General features: G+C 46.8%; 6 non-coding genes and 1 pseudogene across 6 annotated transcripts; all 7 read right to left on the bottom strand.

Annotated features, from left to right (window-relative positions):
• Positions 1-3,108: 3,108 nt before the first annotated feature.
• LOC130343082 (U2 spliceosomal RNA) lies at positions 3,109-3,326 on the bottom strand (annotated as a pseudogene).
• A 2,074-nt stretch (positions 3,327-5,400) lies between these two features.
• LOC130343055 (U2 spliceosomal RNA) lies at positions 5,401-5,591 on the bottom strand. Its single transcript, XR_008882484.1, has one exon. It is a non-coding gene; the product is annotated as a U2 spliceosomal RNA (small nuclear RNA).
• A 2,075-nt stretch (positions 5,592-7,666) lies between these two features.
• Positions 7,667-7,857, bottom strand: LOC130343054 (U2 spliceosomal RNA). Its single transcript, XR_008882483.1, has one exon. It is a non-coding gene; the product is annotated as a U2 spliceosomal RNA (small nuclear RNA).
• A 2,080-nt stretch (positions 7,858-9,937) lies between these two features.
• On the bottom strand, positions 9,938-10,128 carry LOC130343053 (U2 spliceosomal RNA). Its single transcript, XR_008882482.1, has one exon. It is a non-coding gene; the product is annotated as a U2 spliceosomal RNA (small nuclear RNA).
• Positions 10,129-12,205: 2,077 nt separating this feature from the next.
• Positions 12,206-12,396, bottom strand: LOC130343052 (U2 spliceosomal RNA). The gene has a single exon (XR_008882481.1). It is a non-coding gene; the product is annotated as a U2 spliceosomal RNA (small nuclear RNA).
• Positions 12,397-14,474: 2,078 nt separating this feature from the next.
• On the bottom strand, positions 14,475-14,665 carry LOC130343133 (U2 spliceosomal RNA). The gene has a single exon (XR_008882552.1). It is a non-coding gene; the product is annotated as a U2 spliceosomal RNA (small nuclear RNA).
• A 2,084-nt stretch (positions 14,666-16,749) lies between these two features.
• On the bottom strand, positions 16,750-16,940 carry LOC130343132 (U2 spliceosomal RNA). Its single transcript, XR_008882551.1, has one exon. It is a non-coding gene; the product is annotated as a U2 spliceosomal RNA (small nuclear RNA).
• Between the last annotated feature and the right edge of the window lie 1,443 nt (positions 16,941-18,383).

Genomic DNA, 18,383 nt, shown 5'->3' with positions numbered 1-18,383 from the left:
AGGATGGATTAAGATCTTTCTTATTAAAAAGAAGCTGGTAGAAGTTAAAAACTGCATCTAACATGCCTTTTGGAGTGGATTCACCCTCAAGGTTCTGGATGATATCCCTCCTATTCATCACTTTTTTAAAAAAGAAACGGGAACATTTCTCGCCCTCCTCCAGGTGCTGCACATGTGAGTTAAAAATGATTTGTTTCCCTTTCTTTTCTATGGCATGTTTTATTTCAGTTTTAAGGTTTAAAATATCATTTTCTACATCCATACCAGCTTCTTTCAATTTAAAAAGTACATTTAAACGCATGTTAAGAACATAAAACCACTGTTTTTCCATTTTTGCCTTCTTCTTACCTGCTTTGATAAAAAAAAATCTGATTTTAGATTTGGTGCCCTCCCACCAGTGCAGCATAGGCTCGTGGGGTTTTCTTTGTGATTGCCAGCACTGGTAGGTCCGCACAAACTCCTCTTTTATCTCAGGGTCCTCTAGGAGTGTGGTGTTTAATCTCCAGAGGCCCCTTTTTGCTTTTTGCTCCCCCTCTAGCTCCAGGCCCACCAAGAGGAGCTTATGATCAGAGAAGATATTCTGCTCGAGCGTGCATTTCAGGGGTTTAAAAGCTCTAGAGGAAAAAATAAAATCGATTCTGGAGCTCACTCTTCCATTGGACCATGTGGCGCCCGGGTCCTCCGGCAAGAGATCCTTCCAGCAATCTTTCAAATTAAAATCATCAATAAAATTTTTAAGCAGGTAAGAAGTGCGGTCTTTACGATTAATATCCCCACCCTGCCGGTGTTCCCCATCACGTATGCAGTTAAAATCACCTCCCACCAGCAGGGGGGAAGACCCAACACAAAACAGTGGTAAAATTTCAAATAGTTCTGCCCGCTCCTGTTTATCAGGAGGGGCATACACATTTAAAACACGAATTAAAAGTCCATTAAAATATAGATGAATTAAAAGAGCTCTGCCAGGCACAATCTCAGTTACTGTATGAATAGAAAAGGACTGGCCTCGGCAGAGCAGCCCAACACCCACAGAACGACAGTCATTTGCACCGGACCATATGGATGGGCCCAGCTTCCAGTCTTCTTTTAAGTCTTTATAGTCCATTTTACTAGGGATTCCACATTCTTGTAGCAGGCAAAGGTCAAAGTCACATGTCTCTAGATAAGAAAATAAAGCAGCCCTGCGATCAGGGCTCTTTAAGGACCTCACATTGAGTGAGGCAATTTTTACAGGGATAGGCATAGTTTATGGAGAGTCCGTGCTTGGAGAATCAAAGTCAATAATAAGCTGCGTACCGTCATCCCCCGCCTGCGGGGTCATCAGCTCCTTGATGTTCTGAGGGTCGGAGCTTGAGATCGATGATGCCCCGACCCTGAGCTCGCTCTCGTCCGAACTACGGCACGCCGCTTTCCTTTGAATGTCTTCCTCTTCTTCTTCTCTTTGTCTTTTAAATGTCACACTGCTGTCCATATCCTCTGTGTTGCTCTCACTCGATGTAATCTCTGGCCCCCGGCTGATGGATCTGCGTCTTCTTTCATCATTTGACGACTGGAACTGCTGCACAGGGGCCTGTGAGGCCTCTTTTCCGGAACCTTTGCCGCTACCTTGGGAAGTTTTCATCGCTTGTTCCCCAGCAAGCGTTGCTGAGGACTGTTGCTCCAACTTCCCCATCGATCGACGATGGCCAGTTTTACCCACCGGGTCCACTGCTGGCGGGGCAGCAAACCCTGGTTTGGCGCCACTTGTCTTCTTGGCCCTGTCCTGTATAGGCGGAGTAACAGGACCGGGCTCAGACCTGGCCACCTGGCTCCCCTTCCGGCGGGCTTTCACCGGGGCCTCTTCGTCCGGAGCAGGGCGACCCTGGGCCAAGCCAGTACCTGGCTTATGCTGTAATTTTGGGTCCACCTTTGCCCCCACCGAGGCCCGTCGGCTGCCACCCGCCACAGGTGAGCCCCCTTCAGAAGTTTCGGCGGGCTCTTGAGCCAGGTAGGAAGTCGATCGACGTCTTTCAATTTCCCGGGCAGTAAACTCGATCACCCGCCCGGGCTTCGTGGAATCCCCATGGCCTCCCCCTAGCACTACCACCGGTGGGCCCCCCGATGGAGCACCAGAGGTCTTGGGCCTGGACCCATCAGTACCTGCCATCTGGGGTTTGGGCATCTTAAAAAAGGACGTCTTTTGTCCTGTCCCCTCTTTGGGTGGGCCCAGCCTTGACCCACCCATCGTAGTTTTTGCTTTATGGGGACAGGAATTAAAATCGTGATTTTCCTCTCCGCAGAGGTTGCACCTTATCGTATGGCTACATCTTGAGGCTATGTGACCTTCTTGGCCACACCTATTGCAGCGAATCACACGCTCCGTGCCGCAGGTCTCCTGGGTGTGGCCAAACCTCAAGCAATTTCGGCAATACATAGGCATTTGAGGATAGAACAGGAAGCCCCGAACTCTCCCGATGGCAAAATTTGGGGGCGGATGGCAAAGACCCCCAATACCACCGGGATCCTTACGGAGCTTGACCCAGAACTTCCTCTTGCCGTTCCAGAACCGCACGGAGTTCAAGATTTTGTTTGCGAATCGCACCTCTTCGCAGTATCGCCGAAGAAAAGTGGCTATATCCTCCGTGGTCACATGAGGGCTGTGCATAGCCACCACCAACGGTATATGTTCCTCACCATAGAGGAACTGGAACGAAAGACCGTCGAGTCGATCGTCCCTCTGGTCCGCACCAGACAAGGTTGCATAGATGTTATCGCAACACGCCGTGGCCGTGAAGGTGACGGTATACAGGCCACGGCTTTCCTGGTCATTTAGACACAGGATGTCCTCCCTATTGAGGCGGAAGTAGTCAAGAAGAATCACCTCCGCAATGAAGCGGAGGTTCTTCAACTGACGATGGCTCTCCGACACCTCTATGCGGATGGTATTTCGCATCGACATTTCCCCAGAGGGGAAAGCCCAGGAGAACGGCATCTTCCACACCCAGGGACTAAGCCCCTTCCCCAATAGCAGCAGGGGCTCGGAATCCCGCTATAAAAGCGGAACCCTTACCCAAGGCAGAGGTCGGGGGTACCCTAGGTGCTTCCGAAGCTACAGGTAACGCTCAACGTACCGAAAATGCCTTCTGAGACACAAGGTCCCAGAGACAGGGGGATCGCAACCCGTTGTCTGTGGACTAAGCCCGCTCCCCAATAGCAGCAAGGGGGTGAAGTCCCTCCGTAAGGAGAGACAATCCCCCAAGGCCGAGAAGCGGGGTACCACAGACACCTTCCGACCAGACCAAATGCAGATACTACACTTGATCTTAGCCAAAAGGCCGAGAAGCGATAACCGTGAAAGGGGCGGGCCCAACAAGGTCCCCTTCATGGGCACTATCACTGCTTGCTGTCAGGGAGGCTGCCAGACAATTTTCCATGCACACTCTGGGCTGGGGGGCAGTCAACCACCAGTACACACAGCAGAACCTAAACCCATACCATTATTGCTAAGCAGCAAGACAGGGGCCCATTGCACTCCCACGGGGCCTTTTTAAATGCAATCCATAACCCGGATTTGCCAGGAACCCTTCTTACTCCTCCTACTTGCATGTGACACTGGGCTTAGGATCTGCATAGGAAACACACACACAAGCACACACCTACCTTTGTTGCCTGCAGATGCCTCCTTGGCTGTCCCCAAACGGTATCAAACCAACACCCACGGGAAGCTGTAAGCATAGAGGACATGCCTGCACCCCATTGGACTTACCTGTGTGGGTTAAATCCGGGTTATTTGACAACCTATGGCGGTGATGGTTCTGCTCAGGCAGAGCAGTGCTGATGCTCCTCATAAAGCTGTCGCTGCTGTGAAGGTTCTAGGTGACATCACAATCCCTATGGTTACATACACAACAAAGCTGGGTTGTTGTTGTTTACACTCTGCAAGGCCTGTGGAAGTGAGTGACATCATAGCACTGTAGTTCTGAGGGTTCTAGATGGATGCAACAATCTCCTGTTGCTTCTATGAAGGCCATAATAGACGACATCACCAAACAGCTCCATAGTCACATACACAGCAAAGGAGAGATGTTGTTTACACCTAGTGATGTCAGTGGTATTGAGTGACATCACAGCACAGTGCTAAGGCTCCTGGGCCTGGACACAGCAGCGGCTGCAATATCTCAACGGAGAATACGTTTATATATATGTGTGTGTGTGCGCATATATATATATATATATATATATATATATATATATATATTTCTCCGCCGAAATCACTTTTAAACCCATTTCCACCTTTTTTTCCCTTCTCTTCCTCTTACTTTTTTTTCACGTTTTTTTACGTTTTTCTCCTTTTCGCCTCTTTTCTGGGCGTATTATTCTTCTTTTTCTTCTTTTTTTTCGTCTAATGCATACCCCATCAGTGCAGCAATGCTTATTCAATACCGCCAGCAGATGGAGACACTGGGGGATAATTTTCTAAGGATTTATACTGATTTTTCCTGTCTGAATTTGTCGCACAGAAAGTTGCAGGCCAAATATGTGTGACATTTCTGCGACTTTAGCTTCTAGAGCATTTTTACAACATTATACATAGGTGCTGAATACATAAAAAGCGACTGTTCAGCGACAGACAAGTCGCATCGGCTGAAAGTAGGCCAGAATGTCAGTCCATGTTGGAGCAGGTTTAGATACAGTCTAAAGCATAGATCTCAAAGTCTGTGCACAGAATTTAGCAAGGGCCTCGCACCTTCTGATGCATCAGGTAGGTGCACTATAGCATAGCCTAACCCTCTGTACTTTGGTCTATATTGATGCGGGACATAGACAGCCAGCTGATGACCAATCCATTAGTGCAATGGATGGCTGGAAGCATTTGTCTTTGCCTTTGCAATACCACAGAAGCAATGCATGGTCAATGTACAGCAATGACACACCTGTGTGAACAGCCAGGAGACCCCCCCATGTTATGTTACATAGTTACATAGTTAGTACGGTCGAAAAAAGACATATGTCCATCAAGTTCAACCAGGGAATTAAGGGGTAGGGGTGTGGCGCGATATTGGGGAAGGGATGAGATTTTATATTTCTTCATAAGCATTAATCTTATTTTGTCAATTAGGAACATTCAGCACCCACCCGCTATCAAGGCAGCTGCCTATCATGTCATGCCCTACCTGCACAGGTGTGCTGGCTACTCAAATGATCCAATTAAGGAGGCCATTTAGTCAGCAGCAGCAGAAGTCCTGTGCCTGGACGCTCCAACAGCGGCCAGACACAAGCAGAAGCAGCAGAAGCAGCAGCAGCACCACCTTTTGTTTTTTGGCTGCAGCAGCAGCAGCAAGGCCCACAGGGCTGGCTAGCTGGCTAGCCAGCAAGCAGGTAGCAATGAAAGTAGGAATCTTTCTTTTTAACCCTGTAAGGGGGTGGTGCACTGTACCCGAAGATACTGCCATATCGGGTCAATGCATAGGGCGACGGAAGCAAGCTTCGAAATCGGCCCCCGTTCTCAAAAATCCATTTAATATATGGTCCCCAGATAGGGGACGTATCAGATATTAAACTGATAAGAACAGATACTACACTTGATCTTAGCCAAAAGGCCGAGAAGCGATAACCGTGAAAGGGGCGGGCCCAACAAGGTCCCCTTCATGGGCACTATCACTGCTTGCTGTCAGGGAGGCTGCCAGACAATTCTCCATGCACACTCTGGGCTGGGGGGCAGTCAACCACCAGTACACACAGCAGAACCTAAACCCATACCATTATTGCTAAGCAGCAAGACAGGGGCCCATTGCACTCCCACGGGGCCTTTTTAAATGCAATCCATAACCCGGATTTGCCAGGAACCCTTCTTACTCCTCCTACTTGCATGTGACACTGGGCTTAGGATCTGCATAGGAAACACACACACAAGCACACACCTACCTTTGTTGCCTGCAGATGCCTCCTTGGCTGTCCCCAAACGGTATCAAACCAACACCCACGGGAAGCTGTAAGCATAGAGGACATGCCTGCACCCCATTGGACTTACCTGTGTGGGTTAAATCCGGGTTATTTGACAACCTATGGCGGTGATGGTTCTGCTCAGGCAGAGCAGTGCTGATGCTCCTCATAAAGCTGTCGCTGCTGTGAAGGTTCTAGGTGACATCACAATCCCTATGGTTACATACACAACAAAGCTGGGTTGTTGTTGTTTACACTCTGCAAGGCCTGTGGAAGTGAGTGACATCATAGCACTGTAGTTCTGAGGGTTCTAGATGGATGCAACAATCTCCTGTTGCTTCTATGAAGGCCATAATAGACGACATCACCAAACAGCTCCATAGTCACATACACAGCAAAGGAGAGATGTTGTTTACACCTAGTGATGTCAGTGGTATTGAGTGACATCACAGCACAGTGCTAAGGCTCCTGGGCCTGGACACAGCAGCGGCTGCAATATCTCAACGGAGAATACGTTTATATATATGTGTGTGTGTGCGCGTATATATATATATATATATATATATATATATTTCTCCGCCGAAATCACTTTTAAACCCATTTCCACCTTTTTTTCCCTTCTCTTCCTCTTACTTTTTTTTCACGTTTTTTTACGTTTTTCTCCTTTTCGCCTCTTTTCTGGGCGTATTATTCTTCTTTTTCTTCTTTTTTTTCGTCTAATGCATACCCCATCAGTGCAGCAATGCTTATTCAATACCGCCAGCAGATGGAGACACTGGGGGATAATTTTCTAAGGATTTATACTGATTTTTCCTGTCTGAATTTGTCGCACAGAAAGTTGCAGGCCAAATATGTGTGACATTTCTGCGACTTTAGCTTCTAGAGCATTTTTACAACATTATACATAGGTGCTGAATACATAAAAAGCGACTGTTCAGCGACAGACAAGTCGCATCGGCTGAAAGTAGGCCAGAATGTCAGTCCATGTTGGAGCAGGTTTAGATACAGTCTAAAGCATAGATCTCAAAGTCTGTGCACAGAATTTAGCAAGGGCCTCGCACCTTCTGATGCATCAGGTAGGTGCACTATAGCATAGCCTAACCCTCTGTACTTTGGTCTATATTGATGCGGGACATAGACAGCCAGCTGATGACCAATCCATTAGTGCAATGGATGGCTGGAAGCATTTGTCTTTGCCTTTGCAATACCACAGAAGCAATGCATGGTCAATGTACAGCAATGACACACCTGTGTGAACAGCCAGGAGACCCCCCCATGTTATGTTACATAGTTACATAGTTAGTACGGTCGAAAAAAGACATATGTCCATCAAGTTCAACCAGGGAATTAAGGGGTAGGGGTGTGGCGCGATATTGGGGAAGGGATGAGATTTTATATTTCTTCATAAGCATTAATCTTATTTTGTCAATTAGGAACATTCAGCACCCACCCGCTATCAAGGCAGCTGCCTATCATGTCATGCCCTACCTGCACAGGTGTGCTGGCTACTCAAATGATCCAATTAAGGAGGCCATTTAGTCAGCAGCAGCAGAAGTCCTGTGCCTGGACGCTCCAACAGCGGCCAGACACAAGCAGAAGCAGCAGAAGCAGCAGCAGCACCACCTTTTGTTTTTTGGCTGCTGCAGCAGCAGCAGCAGCAGCAAGGCCCACAGGGCTGGCTAGCTGGCTAGCCAGCAAGCAGGTAGCAATGAAAGTAGGAATCTTTCTTTTTAACCCTGTAAGGGGGTGGTGCACTGTACCCGAAGATACTGCCATATCGGGTCAATGCATAGGGCGACGGAAGCAAGCTTCGAAATCGGCCCCCGTTCTCAAAAATCCATTTAATATATGGTCCCCAGATAGGGGACGTATCAGATATTAAACTGATAAGAACAGATACTACACTTGATCTTAGCCAAAAGGCCGAGAAGCGATAACCGTGAAAGGGGCGGGCCCAACAAGGTCCCCTTCATGGGCACTATCACTGCTTGCTGTCAGGGAGGCTGCCAGACAATTTTCCATGCACACTCTGGGCTGGGGGGCAGTCAACCGCCAGTACACACAGCAGAACCTAAACCCATACCATTATTGCTAAGCAGCAAGACAGGGGCCCATTGCACTCCCACGGGGCCTTTTTAAATGCAATCCATAACCCGGATTTGCCAGGAACCCTTCTTACTCCTCCTACTTGCATGTGACACTGGGCTTAGGATCTGCATAGGAAACACACGCACAAGCACACACCTACCTTTGTTGCCTGCAGATGCCTCCTTGGCTGTCCCCAAACGGTATCAAACCAACACCCACGGGAAGCTGTAAGCATAGAGGACATGCCTGCACCCCATTGGACTTACCTGTGTGGGTTAAATCCGGGTTATTTGACAACCTATGGCGGTGATGGTTCTGCTCAGGCAGAGCAGTGCTGATGCTCCTCATAAAGCTGTCGCTGCTGTGAAGGTTCTAGGTGACATCACAATCCCTATGGTTACATACACAACAAAGCTGGGTTGTTGTTGTTTACACTCTGCAAGGCCTGTGGAAGTGAGTGACATCATAGCACTGTAGTTCTGAGGGTTCTAGATGGATGCAACAATCTCCTGTTGCTTCTATGAAGGCCATAATAGACGACATCACCAAACAGCTCCATAGTCACATACACAGCAAAGGAGAGATGTTGTTTACACCTAGTGATGTCAGTGGTATTGAGTGACATCACAGCACAGTGCTAAGGCTCCTGGGCCTGGACACAGCAGCGGCTGCAATATCTCAACGGAGAATACGTTTATATATATGTGTGTGTGTGCGCGTATATATATATATATATATATATATATATATATATATATTTCTCCGCCGAAATCACTTTTAAACCCATTTCCACCTTTTTTTCCCTTCTCTTCCTCTTACTTTTTTTTCACGTTTTTTTACGTTTTTCTCCTTTTCGCCTCTTTTCTGGGCGTATTATTCTTCTTTTTCTTCTTTTTTTTCGTCTAATGCATACCCCATCAGTGCAGCAATGCTTATTCAATACCGCCAGCAGATGGAGACACTGGGGGATAATTTTCTAAGGATTTATACTGATTTTTCCTGTCTGAATTTGTCGCACAGAAAGTTGCAGGCCAAATATGTGTGACATTTCTGCGACTTTAGCTTCTAGAGCATTTTTACAACATTATACATAGGTGCTGAATACATAAAAAGCGACTGTTCAGCGACAGACAAGTCGCATCGGCTGAAAGTAGGCCAGAATGTCAGTCCATGTTGGAGCAGGTTTAGATACAGTCTAAAGCATAGATCTCAAAGTCTGTGCACAGAATTTAGCAAGGGCCTCGCACCTTCTGATGCATCAGGTAGGTGCACTATAGCATAGCCTAACCCTCTGTACTTTGGTCTATATTGATGCGGGACATAGACAGCCAGCTGATGACCAATCCATTAGTGCAATGGATGGCTGGAAGCATTTGTCTTTGCCTTTGCAATACCACAGAAGCAATGCATGGTCAATGTACAGCAATGACACACCTGTGTGAACAGCCAGGAGACCCCACCATGTTATGTTACATAGTTACATAGTTAGTACGGTCGAAAAAAGACATATGTCCATCAAGTTCAACCAGGGAATTAAGGGGTAGGGGTGTGGCGCGATATTGGGGAAGGGATGAGATTTTATATTTCTTCATAAGCATTAATCTTATTTTGTCAATTAGGAACATTCAGCACCCACCCGCTATCAAGGCAGCTGCCTATCATGTCATGCCCTACCTGCACAGGTGTGCTGGCTACTCAAATGATCCAATTAAGGAGGCCATTTAGTCAGCAGCAGCAGAAGTCCTGTGCCTGGACGCTCCAACAGCGGCCAGACACAAGCAGAAGCAGCAGAAGCAGCAGCAGCACCACCTTTTGTTTTTTGGCTGCAGCAGCAGCAGCAGCAGCAAGGCCCACAGGGCTGGCTAGCTGGCTAGCCAGCAAGCAGGTAGCAATGAAAGTAGGAATCTTTCTTTTTAACCCTGTAAGGGGGTGGTGCACTGTACCCGAAGATACTGCCATATCGGGTCAATGCATAGGGCGACGGAAGCAAGCTTCGAAATCGGCCCCCGTTCTCAAAAATCCATTTAATATATGGTCCCCAGATAGGGGACGTATCAGATATTAAACTGATAAGAACAGATACTACACTTGATCTTAGCCAAAAGGCCGAGAAGCGATAACCGTGAAAGGGGCGGGCCCAACAAGGTCCCCTTCATGGGCACTATCACTGCTTGCTGTCAGGGAGGCTGCCAGACAATTCTCCATGCACACTCTGGGCTGGGGGGCAGTCAACCACCAGTACACACAGCAGAACCTAAACCCATACCATTATTGCTAAGCAGCAAGACAGGGGCCCATTGCACTCCCACGGGGCCTTTTTAAATGCAATCCATAACCCGGATTTGCCAGGAACCCTTCTTACTCCTCCTACTTGCATGTGACACTGGGCTTAGGATCTGCATAGGAAACACACACACAAGCACACACCTACCTTTGTTGCCTGCAGATGCCTCCTTGGCTGTCCCCAAACGGTATCAAACCAACACCCACGGGAAGCTGTAAGCATAGAGGACATGCCTGCACCCCATTGGACTTACCTGTGTGGGTTAAATCCGGGTTATTTGACAACCTATGGCGGTGATGGTTCTGCTCAGGCAGAGCAGTGCTGATGCTCCTCATAAAGCTGTCGCTGCTGTGAAGGTTCTAGGTGACATCACAATCCCTATGGTTACATACACAACAAAGCTGGGTTGTTGTTGTTTACACTCTGCAAGGCCTGTGGAAGTGAGTGACATCATAGCACTGTAGTTCTGAGGGTTCTAGATGGATGCAACAATCTCCTGTTGCTTCTATGAAGGCCATAATAGACGACATCACCAAACAGCTCCATAGTCACATACACAGCAAAGGAGAGATGTTGTTTACACCTAGTGATGTCAGTGGTATTGAGTGACATCACAGCACAGTGCTAAGGCTCCTGGGCCTGGACACAGCAGCGGCTGCAATATCTCAACGGAGAATACGTTTATATATATGTGTGTGTGTGCGCATATATATATATATATATATATATATATATATATATTTCTCCGCCGAAATCACTTTTAAACCCATTTCCACCTTTTTTTCCCTTCTCTTCCTCTTACTTTTTTTTCACGTTTTTTTTACGTTTTTCTCCTTTTCGCCTCTTTTCTGGGCGTATTATTCTTCTTTTTCTTCTTTTTTTTCGTCTAATGCATACCCCATCAGTGCAGCAATGCTTATTCAATACCGCCAGCAGATGGAGACACTGGGGGATAATTTTCTAAGGATTTATACTGATTTTTCCTGTCTGAATTTGTCGCACAGAAAGTTGCAGGCCAAATATGTGTGACATTTCTGCGACTTTAGCTTCTAGAGCATTTTTACAACATTATACATAGGTGCTGAATACATAAAAAGCGACTGTTCAGCGACAGACAAGTCGCATCGGCTGAAAGTAGGCCAGAATGTCAGTCCATGTTGGAGCAGGTTTAGATACAGTCTAAAGCATAGATCTCAAAGTCTGTGCACAGAATTTAGCAAGGGCCTCGCACCTTCTGATGCATCAGGTAGGTGCACTATAGCATAGCCTAACCCTCTGTACTTTGGTCTATATTGATGCGGGACATAGACAGCCAGCTGATGACCAATCCATTAGTGCAATGGATGGCTGGAAGCATTTGTCTTTGCCTTTGCAATACCACAGAAGCAATGCATGGTCAATGTACAGCAATGACACACCTGTGTGAACAGCCAGGAGACCCCCCCATGTTATGTTACATAGTTACATAGTTAGTACGGTCGAAAAAAGACATATGTCCATCAAGTTCAACCAGGGAATTAAGGGGTAGGGGTGTGGCGCGATATTGGGGAAGGGATGAGATTTTATATTTCTTCATAAGCATTAATCTTATTTTGTCAATTAGGAACATTCAGCACCCACCCGCTATCAAGGCAGCTGCCTATCATGTCATGCCCTACCTGCACAGGTGTGCTGGCTACTCAAATGATCCAATTAAGGAGGCCATTTAGTCAGCAGCAGCAGAAGTCCTGTGCCTGGACGCTCCAACAGCGGCCAGACACAAGCAGAAGCAGCAGAAGCAGCAGCAGCACCACCTTTTGTTTTTTGGCTGCAGCAGCAGCAGCAGCAGCAAGGCCCACAGGGCTGGCTAGCTGGCTAGCCAGCAAGCAGGTAGCAATGAAAGTAGGAATCTTTCTTTTTAACCCTGTAAGGGGGTGGTGCACTGTACCCGAAGATACTGCCATATCGGGTCAATGCATAGGGCGACGGAAGCAAGCTTCGAAATCGGCCCCCGTTCTCAAAAATCCATTTAATATATGGTCCCCAGATAGGGGACGTATCAGATATTAAACTGATAAGAACAGATACTACACTTGATCTTAGCCAAAAGGCCGAGAAGCGATAACCGTGAAAGGGGCGGGCCCAACAAGGTCAACTTCATGGGCACTATCACTGCTTGCTGTCAGGGAGGCTGCCAGACAATTTTCCATGCACACTCTGGGCTGGGGGGCAGTCAACCACCAGTACACACAGCAGAACCTAAACCCATACCATTATTGCTAAGCAGCAAGACAGGGGCCCATTGCACTCCCACGGGGCCTTTTTAAATGCAATCCATAACCCGGATTTGCCAGGAACCCTTCTTACTCCTCCTACTTGCATGTGACACTGGGCTTAGGATCTGCATAGGAAACACACACACAAGCACACACCTACCTTTGTTGCCTGCAGATGCCTCCTTGGCTGTCCCCAAACGGTATCAAACCAACACCCACGGGAAGCTGTAAGCATAGAGGACATGCCTGCACCCCATTGGACTTACCTGTGTGGGTTAAATCCGGGTTATTTGACAACCTATGGCGGTGATGGTTCTGCTCAGGCAGAGCAGTGCTGATGCTCCTCATAAAGCTGTCGCTGCTGTGAAGGTTCTAGGTGACATCACAATCCCTATGGTTACATACACAACAAAGCTGGGTTGTTGTTGTTTACACTCTGCAAGGCCTGTGGAAGTGAGTGACATCATAGCACTGTAGTTCTGAGGGTTCTAGATGGATGCAACAATCTCCTGTTGCTTCTATGAAGGCCATAATAGACGACATCACCAAACAGCTCCATAGTCACATACACAGCAAAGGAGAGATGTTGTTTACACCTAGTGATGTCAGTGGTATTGAGTGACATCACAGCACAGTGCTAAGGCTCCTGGGCCTGGACACAGCAGCGGCTGCAATATCTCAACGGAGAATACGTTTATATATATGTGTGTGTGTGCGCATATATATATATATATATATATATATATATATATATATTTATCCGCCGAAATCACTTTTAAACCCATTTCCACCTTTTTTTCCCTTCTCTTCCTCTTACTTTTTTTTCACGTTTTTTTACGTTTTTCTCCTTTTCGCCTCTTTTCTGGGCGTATTATTCTTCTTTTTCTTCTTTTTTTTCGTCTAATGCATACCCCATCAGTGCAGCAATGCTTATTCAATACCGCCAGCAGATGGAGACACTGGGGGATAATTTTCTAAGGATTTATACTGATTTTTCCTGTCTGAATTTGTCGCACAGAAAGTTGCAGGCCAAATATGTGTGACATTTCTGCGACTTTAGCTTCTAGAGCATTTTTACAACATTATACATAGGTGCTGAATACATAAAAAGCGACTGTTCAGCGACAGACAAGTCGCATCGGCTGAAAGTAGGCCAGAATGTCAGTCCATGTTGGAGCAGGTTTAGATACAGTCTAAAGCATAGATCTCAAAGTCTGTGCACAGAATTTAGCAAGGGCCTCGCACCTTCTGATGCATCAGGTAGGTGCACTATAGCATAGCCTAACCCTCTGTACTTTGGTCTATATTGATGCGGGACATAGACAGCCAGCTGATGACCAATCCATTAGTGCAATGGATGGCTGGAAGCATTTGTCTTTGCCTTTGCAATACCACAGAAGCAATGCATGGTCAATGTACAGCAATGACACACCTGTGTGAACAGCCAGGAGACCCCCCCATGTTATGTTACATAGTTACATAGTTAGTACGGTCGAAAAAAGACATATGTCCATCAAGTTCAACCAGGGAATTAAGGGGTAGGGGTGTGGCGCGATATTGGGGAAGGGATGAGATTTTATATTTCTTCATAAGCATTAATCTTATTTTGTCAATTAGGAACATTCAGCACCCACCCGCTATCAAGGCAGCTGCCTATCATGTCATGCCCTACCTGCACAGGTGTGCTGGCTACTCAAATGATCCAATTAAGGAGGCCATTTAGTCAGCAGCAGCAGAAGTCCTGTGCCTGGACGCTCCAACAGCGGCCAGACACAAGCAGAAGCAGCAGAAGCAGCAGCAGCACCACCTTTTGTTTTTTGGCTGCAGCAGCAGCAGCAGCAGCAAGGCCCACAGGGCTGGCTAGCTGGCTAGCCAGCAAGCAGGTAGCAATGAAAGTAGGAATCTTTCTTTTTAACCCTGTAAGGGGGTGGTGCACTGTACCCGAAGATACTGCCATATCGGGTCAATGCATAGGGCGACGGAAGCAAGCTTCGAAATCGGCCCCCGTTCTCAAAAATCCATTTAATATATGGTCCCCAGATAGGGGACGTATCAGATATTAAACTGATAAGAACAGATACTACACTTGATCTTAGCCAAAAGGCCGAGAAGCGATAACCGTGAAAGGGGCGGGCCCAACAAGGTCCCCTTCATGGGCACTATCACTGCTTGCTGTCAGGGAGGCTGCCAGACAATTCTCCATGCACACTCTGGGCTGGGGGGCAGTCAACCACCAGTACACACAGCAGAACCTAAACCCATACCATTATTGCTAAGCAGCAAGACAGGGGCCCATTGCACTCCCACGGGGCCTTTTTAAATGCAATCCATAACCCGGATTTGCCAGGAACCCTTCTTACTCCTCCTACTTGCATGTGACACTGGGCTTAGGATCTGCATAGGAAACACACACACAAGCACACACCTACCTTTGTTGCCTGCAGATGCCTCCTTGGCTGTCCCCAAACGGTATCAAACCAACACCCACGGGAAGCTGTAAGCATAGAGGACATGCCTGCACCCCATTGGACTTACCTGTGTGGGTTAAATCCGGGTTATTTGACAACCTATGGCGGTGATGGTTCTGCTCAGGCAGAGCAGTGCTGATGCTCCTCATAAAGCTGTCGCTGCTGTGAAGGTTCTAGGTGACATCACAATCCCTATGGTTACATACACAACAAAGCTGGGTTGTTGTTGTTTACACTCTGCAAGGCCTGTGGAAGTGAGTGACATCATAGCACTGTAGTTCTGAGGGTTCTAGATGGATGCAACAATCTCCTGTTGCTTCTATGAAGGCCATAATAGACGACATCACCAAACAGCTCCATAGTCACATACACAGCAAAGGAGAGATGTTGTTTACACCTAGTGATGTCAGTGGTATTGAGTGACATCACAGCACAGTGCTAAGGCTCCTGGGCCTGGACACAGCAGCGGCTGCAATATCTCAACGGAGAATACGTTTATATATATGTGTGTGTGTGCGCGTATATATATATATATATATATATATATATATATATATATATATTTCTCCGCCGAAATCACTTTTAAACCCATTTCCACCTTTTTTTCCCTTCTCTTCCTCTTACTTTTTTTTCACGTTTTTTTACGTTTTTCTCCTTTTCGCCTCTTTTCTGGGCGTATTATTCTTCTTTTTCTTCTTTTTTTTCGTCTAATGCATACCCCATCAGTGCAGCAATGCTTATTCAATACCGCCAGCAGATGGAGACACTGGGGGATAATTTTCTAAGGATTTATACTGATTTTTCCTGTCTGAATTTGTCGCACAGAAAGTTGCAGGCCAAATATGTGTGACATTTCTGCGACTTTAGCTTCTAGAGCATTTTTACAACATTATACATAGGTGCTGAATACATAAAAAGCGACTGTTCAGCGACAGACAAGTCGCATCGGCTGAAAGTAGGCCAGAATGTCAGTCCATGTTGGAGCAGGTTTAGATACAGTCTAAAGCATAGATCTCAAAGTCTGTGCACAGAATTTAGCAAGGGCCTCGCACCTTCTGATGCATCAGGTAGGTGCACTATAGCATAGCCTAACCCTCTGTACTTTGGTCTATATTGATGCGGGACATAGACAGCCAGCTGATGACCAATCCATTAGTGCAATGGATGGCTGGAAGCATTTGTCTTTGCCTTTGCAATACCACAGAAGCAATGCATGGTCAATGTACAGCAATGACACACCTGTGTGAACAGCCAGGAGACCCCCCCATGTTATGTTACATAGTTACATAGTTAGTACGGTCGAAAAAAGACATATGTCCATCAAGTTCAACCAGGGAATTAAGGGGTAGGGGTGTGGCGCGATATTGGGGAAGGGATGAGATTTTATATTTCTTCATAAGCATTAATCTTATTTTGTCAATTAGGAACATTCAGCACCCACCCGCTATCAAGGCAGCTGCCTATCATGTCATGCCCTACCTGCACAGGTGTGCTGGCTACTCAAATGATCCAATTAAGGAGGCCATTTAGTCAGCAGCAGCAGAAGTCCTGTGCCTGGACGCTCCAACAGCGGCCAGACACAAGCAGAAGCAGCAGAAGCAGCAGCAGCACCACCTTTTGTTTTTTGGCTGCAGCAGCAGCAGCAGCAGCAAGGCCCACAGGGCTGGCTAGCTGGCTAGCCAGCAAGCAGGTAGCAATGAAAGTAGGAATCTTTCTTTTTAACCCTGTAAGGGGGTGGTGCACTGTACCCGAAGATACTGCCATATCGGGTCAATGCATAGGGCGACGGAAGCAAGCTTCGAAATCGGCCCCCGTTCTCAAAAATCCATTTAATATATGGTCCCCAGATAGGGGACGTATCAGATATTAAACTGATAAGAACAGATACTACACTTGATCTTAGCCAAAAGGCCGAGAAGCGATAACCGTGAAAGGGGCGGGCCCAACAAGGTCCCCTTCATGGGCACTATCACTGCTTGCTGTCAGGGAGGCTGCCAGACAATTTTCCATGCACACTCTGGGCTGGGGGGCAGTCAACCACCAGTACACACAGCAGAACCTAAACCCATACCATTATTGCTAAGCAGCAAGACAGGGGCCCATTGCACTCCCACGGGGCCTTTTTAAATGCAATCCATAACCCGGATTTGCCAGGAACCCTTCTTACTCCTCCTACTTGCATGTGACACTGGGCTTAGGATCTGCATAGGAAACACACACACAAGCACACACCTACATTTGTTGCCTGCAGATGCCTCCTTGGCTGTCCCCAAACGGTATCAAACCAACACCCACGGGAAGCTGTAAGCATAGAGGACATGCCTGCACCCCATTGGACTTACCTGTGTGGGTTAAATCCGGGTTATTTGACAACCTATGGCGGTGATGGTTCTGCTCAGGCAGAGCAGTGCTGATGCTCCTCATAAAGCTGTCGCTGCTGTGAAGGTTCTAGGTGACATCACAATCCCTATGGTTACATACACAACAAAGCTGGGTTGTTGTTGTTTACACTCTGCAAGGCCTGTGGAAGTGAGTGACATCATAGCACTGTAGTTCTGAGGGTTCTAGATGGATGCAACAATCTCCTGTTGCTTCTATGAAGGCCATAATAGACGACATCACCAAACAGCTCCATAGTCACATACACAGCAAAGGAGAGATGTTGTTTACACCTAGTGATGTCAGTGGTATTGAGTGACATCACAGCACAGTGCTAAGGCTCCTGGGCCTGGACACAGCAGCGGCTGCAATATCTCAACGGAGAATACGTTTATATATATGTGTGTGTGTGCGCGTATATATATATATATATATATATATATATATATATATATATATATATATATATTTCTCCGCCGAAATCACTTTTAAACCCATTTCCACCTTTTTTTCCCTTCTCTTCCTCTTACTGTTTTTTTCACGTTTTTTTACGTTTTTCTCCTTTTCGCCTCTTTTCTGGGCGTATTATTCTTCTTTTTCTTCTTTTTTTTCGTCTAATGCATACCCCATCAGTGCAGCAATGCTTATTCAATACCGCCAGCAGATGGAGACACTGGGGGATAATTTTCTAAGGATTTATACTGATTTTTCCTGTCTGAATTTGTCGCACAGAAAGTTGCAGGCCAAATATGTGTGACATTTCTGCGACTTTAGCTTCTAGAGCATTTTTACAACATTATACATAGGTGCTGAATACATAAAAAGCGACTGTTCAGCGACAGACAAGTCGCATCGGCTGAAAGTAGGCCAGAATGTCAGTCCATGTTGGAGCAGGTTTAGATACAGTCTAAAGCATAGATCTCAAAGTCTGTGCACAGAATTTAGCAAGGGCCTCGCACCTTCTGATGCATCAGGTAGGTGCACTAT

Source organism: Hyla sarda, unplaced genomic scaffold (assembly GCF_029499605.1).
Source record: "Hyla sarda isolate aHylSar1 unplaced genomic scaffold, aHylSar1.hap1 scaffold_666, whole genome shotgun sequence".
NCBI lineage: Eukaryota > Metazoa > Chordata > Amphibia > Anura > Hylidae > Hyla > Hyla sarda.
This window is presented reverse-complemented; position numbering and strand designations above follow the sequence as displayed.